The sequence below is a fragment of the Ctenocephalides felis genome, unplaced genomic scaffold (assembly GCF_003426905.1).
Source record: "Ctenocephalides felis isolate EL2017-DRISC unplaced genomic scaffold, ASM342690v1 CF-g0.4_SCAFFOLD_01170, whole genome shotgun sequence".
In the NCBI taxonomy this organism is placed as follows: domain Eukaryota; kingdom Metazoa; phylum Arthropoda; class Insecta; order Siphonaptera; family Pulicidae; genus Ctenocephalides; species Ctenocephalides felis.
In genome coordinates, this window is record NW_020537324.1 from 83,790,078 (window position 1) to 83,800,682 (window position 10,605).

The following is a 10,605-nucleotide window of genomic DNA, read 5'->3' on the forward strand; positions in this document are numbered from 1 at the left end:
ATTGGACAAATAAATCTTAAAACATTCAGATTCTTGAAAAAATTAACGGTGACGGAACAGCAATTTTTTATAATGTAAATGACAAGTAAGACTTGGCATTTTTAAAAAATCAAGCTGAGACAATTTTAGTTTTCACTCTTATTAATTTAAAAAATATTTTAAGAACTTGTTGAAAAAAGAAACATTTCGGATTTTGGAAATGCATGTTGAAAAATCTAGATTCGAAAAAAAATTTGAAAAAATTCAGCTGGTGATAAAATTTTATATCAACTCTTTTGATTTTGTACTTTGTATTTAAGTTTATTACTTTATAGTGATAATATTTAGCAATCAAAAAACAAATTATTATATATATATATATAAATATATATATATAAGTTCTATGTATATAATAACTTTATTTTACCCATTACTCGTTTTCTTGTACGATAACCTGTTCAAACAGAAAGATAAAATTCTGTTTATATTCCTAAATGCGTCGTCATTTCCATCGTAAATTAGAACATTTCATTATACAAAAGTTAAAAAAAAGTATTATAACTTCATCTAACGCCAACACACACTAAAAATATGAATAGTTAAATAAAAAATTACGATAACGATGCAAGATAAGTGATAACACTTGTGACATTTCTTAAGAATTTTTATGTCTCATTTAGAACAAAGTGAAAAGAAATTTGAAAATTTCTATGAGCTATATATAATGGAGTTACTCAGGGCAGTCGATGAGGGCATCTTTTCTCCTTTTAAACATTATTTTTGTTTTATATTTTTTGCATGGTTTTTGGAATGAAATTACTAAGAACAGGCGGCGAGAACGTTTCCCACCACCGTCGCATTTTTTAATAATTTTATTAATAGAATATAATAAAAAAAATTAGGACAATTTTTAGCTTATTACTAGGAAGATAAAACTTTAAATTACACATATAGTTCTAATTCAAATTATTCCGGGCAGGTAGAGAGAATGTTAAACCAAATTTTTATGTAGATGATTCAGTAGAAACTCGGGCCAATCACTCAAAATATTTTCGTGTGATATCTTTTCTTCGGCCGGATATTTTCAAATGCCGTTTTCGAAAAAATATCAACATGGGATTGTTTTCGTGTTATTTGTCGCAAACGTTGGAAATAATATTGTTGTCGGTTGTCATTCGACAGTAGTAGGTACAGGATGTTGTGCCATCGTACAACAGTACATTAAATAATAACATTTGTAATTGACAAGCCTAAAAGATTTTACGTGTGGGTGATTTTATTATATCGACTATTGTTTACACATACATTGATACATATATATATATATATATATATATATATATATATATATATATATATAATGTATGTGTGTGTTGTGTGTATAACAATCATCAGTATAACTGAAACTAAATTACATATATTTCGTTGTTTTTTTTTTAAATATAATTTTAATAGAAAATCAATTTAATTAAAATTTAACATAAACAGTAACCCTTATTTAATAAAAGTGACAATATTTCAAAACAAATAAACGACAAAACTGTATTGATCTTTCTACGTAAAACCGCTACGGGTAAAACGCACGCAACCTGAAACAAAGGGTAGATCCAGGTTGGTGTCAAAATTGGCGTACCGGTTTTCACCTTGAGCACTTCCATCGTATTATAGTTGGATTACATTTTTTTTAATATTTTATTCTACCTCCGTACATTCTATACTATCTTGTTTAAATACTATATACTTATATATTATTCTATAATCGCTTTTTACAATTCTACATTCTACAAATTTATATTCGATTTCTTTATTTTTCTTTACTTTTGATTTTAATTTTAATTTTTCTTTTCATCTTATAATTTTTTATTCAAATCACAATTTTTTCAACAAATCACATTTCAATTATCTTCAAACTTACTATACGTTTTAATTTTTATTCCAATGACAAGATTCGATCCGAGATTCCTTGTTATGTGAGTCGGACACGCTACCGAGTGAGCTATGACCGCCACAGATTCGATATTTATTGTGTGAAAATATTCTCTTATTTTTAATAGCACATAAAATTTTAGAAAATTTGGTGTGTACTATTTTAGAAAATTCTGTAAATTTTCGGATTGTTAAAGTTACTAGTGAATTGTTAGAAAATTCTGTTAATGTTTACAAATTTTTGTCATTTTTGCCTTGCCTTTTTTGGGAAAATTTGGCTATTTTTAAGAATTTTTTTTTTCATTTTTATATCGCATCACTTTTGTCATTCTTTGGAAAATTTCCTAAAATATTTGGAAAAAACCCTACTGGAAAAAAATAGAAAAAAGATCTATCTCAAGTTGTTTGGGAATAATGATCTTTTAAATATAACCTTTGGTCAATCTGTAACTATTTTTCGGTTATTGTGATTGAATTTTATTTTTTTTCTGTTTCTTGATGTTGAGTTTTGGGACACCCTGTATATATGTGTGTATTTGTGTGTGTGTATGTACCTATGTTATATGCATGCGTGTAAATCCAATAAGAATAATCCAATTAGAACTCGATGCCTTGCCTATTATAATCGCATCTTACCCTAAATAAGACATTTTTGCACATTGAATAAAATGTATTTATTTATTTAATAATTTCTGAGCTTCAAAAAATCTATAAAAAAAATAAATAATTAAAATAATTATATATGCAAATAATAAAACTAAATTTATATAAAATAATTTGAAAATGCCGCGATCTAGAATTTTTATTCAACAAAATTTTGTATTATTATGTTGATAATGGCGATTTATTCTTATAATAAAGTAACTTATGGCTAAATGGTCCACGTGTTAAATAAATTAATATAGTTTTATACGACTATAGTCAAATTAATGTTTAATAATTACAGTAACAAGAACAACAAACATACGAGTTTAGACAAAGTTATACTGGGTACTAGTGTTATATTAACTGTTTTTATTCAAGGGTAGTTTTGAACAAATTATGGATATGGTAATTATTTTTGAGAAATTGAAATAACATTCATATCATTTTTAATTTCTTAATTATCTTTCAATTTCAAAATAATTATTTCAAACAATTTTTCATCAAGGGGTTGTTTTTAAGGGTTTAAAAATGATTAAAATGATTGATAATGAAGATAGAAAACATAAAATATTATTTACTTTATGCGTAATTCTTATTATAATCATACCGTTTTAAGTGTTTTTTTTTTCAATTTAGAGATTGTTTGAAGGGTTTTAGGGTAATAGCGGGGTTGAAAATGATTTTATTGCAAGGAAAATGTATTAAAAAATATTTTTTAATTATATCCTCCAATATTAAAAACGTTTTCTAGCGATAAAACGGGAATTGGTGGCGGAACCCGAATTGTTTTCACTTTTGGACTTGAGGGTTAGATGAACCTAATTCCAAAATTGCATGCAATTCGGAGCACAGTAAAAAAATTCACAGGTTATACCTTTTTTCCTCTTCGTTTACTGCACTAATATATGCACTATGCATTTTTTATCAAAAATTATGTAACGTTGCGCAATCTTCGATATATTTTTATTTACATATTTTTATATTTGTCTTGTATCATGACCCCACAGACGATAATATTGATAATTTCATGAATTCAAAAAAAATATTAACTAATAATGTGTGTTAGTAGGCGAAATCATTTCTTGCAACAGTTGAAAATGTAAGAAAATAACTCTACTGACGAATTCAGTTTAATAAATCACGCAATAAGTCCAAAATTGCAAATACATTATTTTGAAAACTTATGCATGTCGCATTTCGGTTTACTTTGCTAAATTTATTTAAGAACACAAAAAAATATTTAGAATTTTGTTTCATGTGTCAAAAATTCATTTGAATGTCATTGGATGTGGTATATTTAGCAAATTGATCTTAGATTGAATAGTGCACATATGAACTAGATTTTAACAAATTAATTCACCTAAGCGTTGAACATAAACAATATAGTTTATTAAATTATTAGTAAGAAAAATGTACTTAAAAATTATAATTGCCAAAAAGCAACTAATATATCGTAAGAGATTATGAAAATTATAGACTAAATTATTGAAGCAATTATTATTAATTATTTATGTGTGTGGTAAATCAAGTCTGATATTGTTATTTTACCGCAGATACTATTTTTTTTATTCTGAATTTCTTATAATGCTTTTGCTAAGACCACGAATAAATCACAAAGGCAGGGCATCATATAGGATATTAAAAGGTATGTGATAGGATATTAACAAATTGGAGCTTTTGAATTGTAGGCCTGTAAACAGGACCATGTCTGTCGGGTCATCTAGTATATATATATATATATATATATATATATATATATATATATATATATATATATATATATATATACATATGTATGTGTGTATATGTATGTTTTTCTCTCGGCGGGAGAGCACGTGCCGCTTCATCTCCAACACTCCAACTATATGTATCTATATCTATCTGTATCTAAATCCATATGCAACGTGTGAATCTATTAATAATTATATAATATTTCTGTCCTTCTTTCATTTATTTTCCTATTCATTTCTATTCTGTGTATGTCTTGAGTTCTGAAGTACAAGTGGTCTAGGCCTCATTTTCCGACCAAGTAAAACTAGTCCGACGAGACTATTTTTAGTCTCGGGGATTCAAATATAGATCGATCGAGGACGAAAATTTAATAAATAAAATCAATGATGAATGAGAAAAGAAAAATCCGTGAAATATACAAAGCCAGTTTGTTCGCAAAATATAATACATTTGTGTACAAACTGACTTTGTATCCAGTTTTTTCGAAAAATGTGATACATTCTTTCGATTTTTTTAACTTCCCGTAGGGTAAGTTATTGTAATCGTCCAAAAATCGAAATTGAAAATTTTTGCATTTCTCGACGTGTTGAAGGTTTCTGAACATTTTGGCATATCTCAGAAAAAATGGATGAGTGTGTGTGTGTTTTGTATATCCGCATTTTTTCGTCCACGTTTTCGGGCGCACGGATCAACCGATTTGAATGGTTCAAAAAACATTCGATTCCTATTGATAGGGAGATGTGCTGATTAGTTTTTGGCAAAGGCAGGTCCAGCCGCTACGGAGATATGGAGCAAAGATTGCAGAAAATACAAATCAAGTTTTTGAGAGAACGGAGCATCCGATTTGAATGATCTAAAAAACATTCAATTAAAAATGATTGGGAGAAGTGGTTATTAGTTTTTGGCAAAGGCAGGCCTAACCATTTCGGAGATACAGAGCAAAATGTGCAAAAAATGGCAGTTTTTGAGAGAACTAAGCGTTCGATTTGAATGATTCAAAGAACTTTCTGCTTGTTTTTAACAAATAATTGTTTTTGGAAAAATATTTTTTATTTCAATTTTTTTTTATTTTTTTTTTCAAAATTTTTTTTTGCATATCGAAAATAATTCAGATTTTATTTTGATTCTGACTAAAGTTCTAATATACTTTAAACAAATAATTTTAAGTTTGCAATTCAGTTTATATAATTCTTATAAGTATTAGACAATGTTACAATATTTATAATAATCTATTTGAAAACATCTAATATTCCTCGAACATTTCGTTACGGTACGGGAAGTTCCAGCAATTTGCCTTAAGGCACGATGCCATATACCCCATTAGTTATCTATGATGTTATATTATATCTTATATTTTTTGATATATATCTATTTTTCGCTTTTGAGCCTTGTGTAAAATGTATTAAATTTTTTTCATATTTAATTTTAAAAAATAGCACGTGTTTGCTTGTTTTTATAATTTTTGTTAATTTACCTATTAATTTTTGAAAAACCGTAACAATCCGGACAAAAGATCTAAATTCGGGACAAGTATTGCTTTGGAGAAACTCGGACACAAAGTGGAAGCCCGGGACTGTCCCGGATAAACCGTGGTGTATTGTCACCCTAGTTTAAGTCCTTTATATATTTTTATTTTATTTTCTAAACTTCGAAGTATTATCATTTCATAAAATCATAAATATTATTTTAGAGATTTTCCAAGTTGTATTAAAACATACTTTCTCATATCATCATCACATCACATAATTCCGATTGGATTCTAATTAGATTCCGATTGGGTGCCAAAAGAACTATTAACACACCACCTACATTTAAGACATTTATAAAATTTAGTACACAAAATATTTTGAAGACACACACTTCACTGAACAATCCCGCCAAACTATTCGTAATTTTATACAATTCAAAGCTTTGCTCTATTTTTGTCAAATAGGAATCAAATCACTCAAACTCAATTAAAATCACGAATTATACAAAATATTTTCAAGGCACACTCTTCACTGAACAATGGACCAAACTATTCGTAATTCTATAAAATCCAAAGATTTGCTCTATTTTTGTCAAGTAGGAATCAAATCACTTAAACTCGATTAAAATCACGAATTCAAATTTGCTTTGAACAATTTGATTAATTCGAGTTACAAACTATTCGTAATTTTATAAAATTCAAAGCTTTGCTCTATTTTTGTCAAATAGGAATCAAATCACTCAAACTCAATTAAAATCACGAATTCAAATTTGGTTTGAAACATTTGATTAATTCGAGTCACAAACTATTCGTAATTTTATACAATTCAAAGATTTGCTCTCTTTTGTCAATAGGAATCAAATCACTTAAACTCGATTAAAATCACAAATTCAAATTTGGTTTGAACTATTTGATTAATTCGAGTCACCAAAGGCACCACTATTTACAACTTTTAGAAATCCTACACTTTACTCTATTAGTCACAATTGGATCGAACACTTTAACTCGAATCGTTCTCTTGACTCGCATCTCAAAAACCTTACACTTTTTTGGAAATGTCTCAAATTCGAACGGATCAATTTGTTTCTAATTCTAATCCATCTTTTTCGATCTCTAATTCAATTTTTCAATTAGTGATCAGTCGTCGATTGATTGCTCCATATCGTCGGAGCAATGCAGAGCAACTGACTGATTAGAAGAGTCCTAGTCTATCGGAGAGGGCGGTTACGTGAGACTCGACTCGGAACGCGCAACACTCGGCTCGCTCGCGGTTTAATTTAGAACAAAATGCACACTATACAAATACGAACACGCGACTCTACTCTACGATAGAGAATGTAAACATTCTGCATTCGATAGAAAATACTAACAAAAATAAAATCATATTTATTACTTTCGATATGCGAACGATTGCGACGCCAGGTTTGGCAAAAAAGTTATATGGAAATGCGTAAAAACACACACGGACACACACACACATATATATATATATATATATATATATACTAGCTGACCCGACAAACATTGTTTTGCTAAGTAAGGTATATTCTAAAGCTAAACAATTTCTAGAGAATCAAAAGATAACATAGTATAGTCCAATCCAAGTCTCTTTTGGTCTTTCGACTTATTGATTACGTTTCAAGTTTTTCAGATTCTTTTTGGATTCTGGATTTTGTGTATAATTGTAAATAATACTACTGAGATAGAAAATGAATTAAGTATTTCTTCTTTGACTTGCTTTTTGAAAAGTTTCAAGTAACATTCGATGAATTAAAGTAAATTTAATAAAAAGTATATATGTAGAACAGGGCGGGGCACAAAGGTCCAATTTGACTTTGAGCAAATATTAATCTTATATATAAAAATGGAGCTCTCTTTCAAATGTCCAAGTAAAACTCAAAAACGGCTAAACCGATTTGGCCAGTCTTAGTCTTGAAAAATTCGTGCCAATCCAGAGAAAGTCCAAAAGGTGAGAAATTATTTCAATTCCGCGTAGAAACTTTTTATTTTTAATTTGAAAATTTTTGTTGAAGCGTAATTTAAATAAAACAATGGACGGTGGCTAATACGTCAAATGTCAAATGTTTTTGATGATGATGTTTAATTACGTTTAATAGGATGTTTTACGCGAATATTATTTAATTATGATTAAATTGTAGTAAGTAGTTTTAATTGTAGTTTTATTTATATACAAAAACGTTAGTAAACGGGCCGCAAGTGTTACTAGAGACTCAAAATATCAACTTTTTTGAAATGTTAATATGAAAATGCACTTTTTGGCATATTTTTCTAAAACACGGTGCTCTGAAAGATCTCATTTGTATAATTATATACTCATTGGTATTTATAAAACATTTTCTAGGTTATATTATTTTTTATTTATATTATTTAAATTCAGAATCTAAATTTGGTATCGATCAAATGGACATTTTGTCGAATAACATTTTCCCAGTTATAATTTTCCAGAATTTATCGAAGAATAGATAGTAATATATGAAGGTCCGGGATTAAAAAGGTCCACCACCAATGTGAATCAGTAAAGTTAAGCATTGTTTAACAGCAATATTTGAAAGTTGAGGAAAAAAGATGTATACTCATGATTTGACATGAATAAAAGTATTTTCTTCCGTTAGTAGTTTTTTAGCATTAGTTAAAAATGTAATTATTTTGTAAAATACCTTTACAATTATAATAAGGATTCAAACCTTTTTGCCACCTGCGCGTTTCAAATTACCCCGCCTATAGGGTAAAAAGGTCCAGATAACAAATTTTTGAAAGACATAAAAAAAGCACATTTCTACAATGATGAAGTTGAAGGCAGTTTACTGAACGTAGTCAGATAATTGTTCGTTTGAAATGTGTTATTTGTTGTAATATAATTGGTTTGATTTTTATAATATAATTAATATTTGCTCAAAGTCAAATTGGACCTTTGTGCCTCGCGCTGCTCTGCATATATACGTTTTATTAAATTTATTCTAATTCATCGAATGTTACTCGAAACTTTTCAAAAAGCAGATCAAAGAAGAAATACTTAATTCATTTTCTATCTCTCCTTGCAGAAATTTTTTTTTTTTATAAGCTCAGTAGTATTATTTAAAACTAGCTGTAAGTGGAATTCTGTCTTAAGGCAATTAGGGCATCGTGCCTTAAGGCAAATTGCTGGAACTTCCCGTACCAAAAATTATTATTTTTTTAAAAACGATTAACATTTTTTTGGAAAAAAAAAATTTATATGAAAAAAAATCTTTTTTTTTGAAAAAAATTTTTTTTTTTTGATACAAAAAATTTTTTTGAAAAAAATGTTTTCTTTATTTTGACATATTTTGGAAATTCTGAACTTTTTTTTCAAAGCAATCGCACTGCTTGAACTGCTTAGAGACGAAATGTCAAAGCACGCATGTGCCGCGCCGCCGTCTAACGCATAAGCATTGGTACGGAACCCATAAAATGTAAAAAAAAAAATATACTTATTGTCAAAATCTCTATAAAATATCTGATAATTTGATGTGCATATGTCTAATGATAATTTTTTAACCGCCGAACGGCATTATTTTTACTTTTTTCATTAGATCTCCGAAACCGCTAGACCTACCTCCATGAAATTTGATCAATTCTACATCTTGTCAATACAAGTAAAATGTTTTTTAAATTATTCAAATCGGACGCTCCGTTCTCTTAAAAACGGAGGTACCGTTCTTGTCACTTTTTGCCCCGTATCTTCGGAACGGCTAGACCTGCCTTTTGCCAAAAACTAATCAGCACGTCTCCTTATCAATACGAATCGAATGTTTTTTGGAATTATTCAAATCGGTTGATCCGTGTTCCCGAAATCGTCGACGAAAATTTGTATCCGCACATACATACACACCACATACATACATACATACATACATACATACATACATACACACACACACACACACACACACACATACATCCATTTTTTCTAAGGTATGCCAAAATGTTCAGAAGGTTTTGAAACGTCGAGAAATGCAAAATTTTTCATTTTCGATTTTTTTGCGATTACTATAACTTACCCTACGGGAAGTTAATTATACACAAAATCCAGAATCCAAAAGGAATCTAAAAAACTTGAAACATAATCAATAAGTCGAAAGACCAAAAAAGACTTGGATTGAATGAATTATACCATGTTTTCTATAGAAAGTGTATAAAACTTCCAGTTTGATTGTATTGACAAAATATAGACAAACTAATGGGGTTTAATGTTTTTATAACACCTCATTGTATATAGCATTCAAACAATACATCCTTATACACTTTAAGTATTAATATTATTGATTCTCTAGAAATTGTTTAGAATATACCTTACTTAGAATTAGCAAAACAACGTTTACCGGATTAGCTAGTATATATACATATACGTTATCTCTAAATTAATTCGATTCGCTATTTGATTTTTTATTTGTTACAAAAATACGCCAACACAATGTCGTATTCTTACGTAACTGGTCATAATCTTTTTATACCTTCATAAAATAATAATAATAGTCGTATAAAACAATCAACAAATAAATCTTTTGTTTACTTTTAAAATAATATCCATATTGTTCAAACATAACTGAATGGTCGCTGATTTAGATAAATAAAATTGTAATTAAAATGATTCGTATACTAATTCAATCAAAATTTAGTCTAGAATAGTTGCAAAACTTTCTGGCAAATGAATTTGAAAATTTGGACAAAGTAAATGATCATGCGTAATAGATATAGGTACTTATATAGACGAGACTTATATAAAGTCATTCTTTAATCTTTATTATATGATCACAATTACTAAAATTGGTAAAATGATTTCAGTAGGACAAAATATTTAGTAATCATCTGAACAA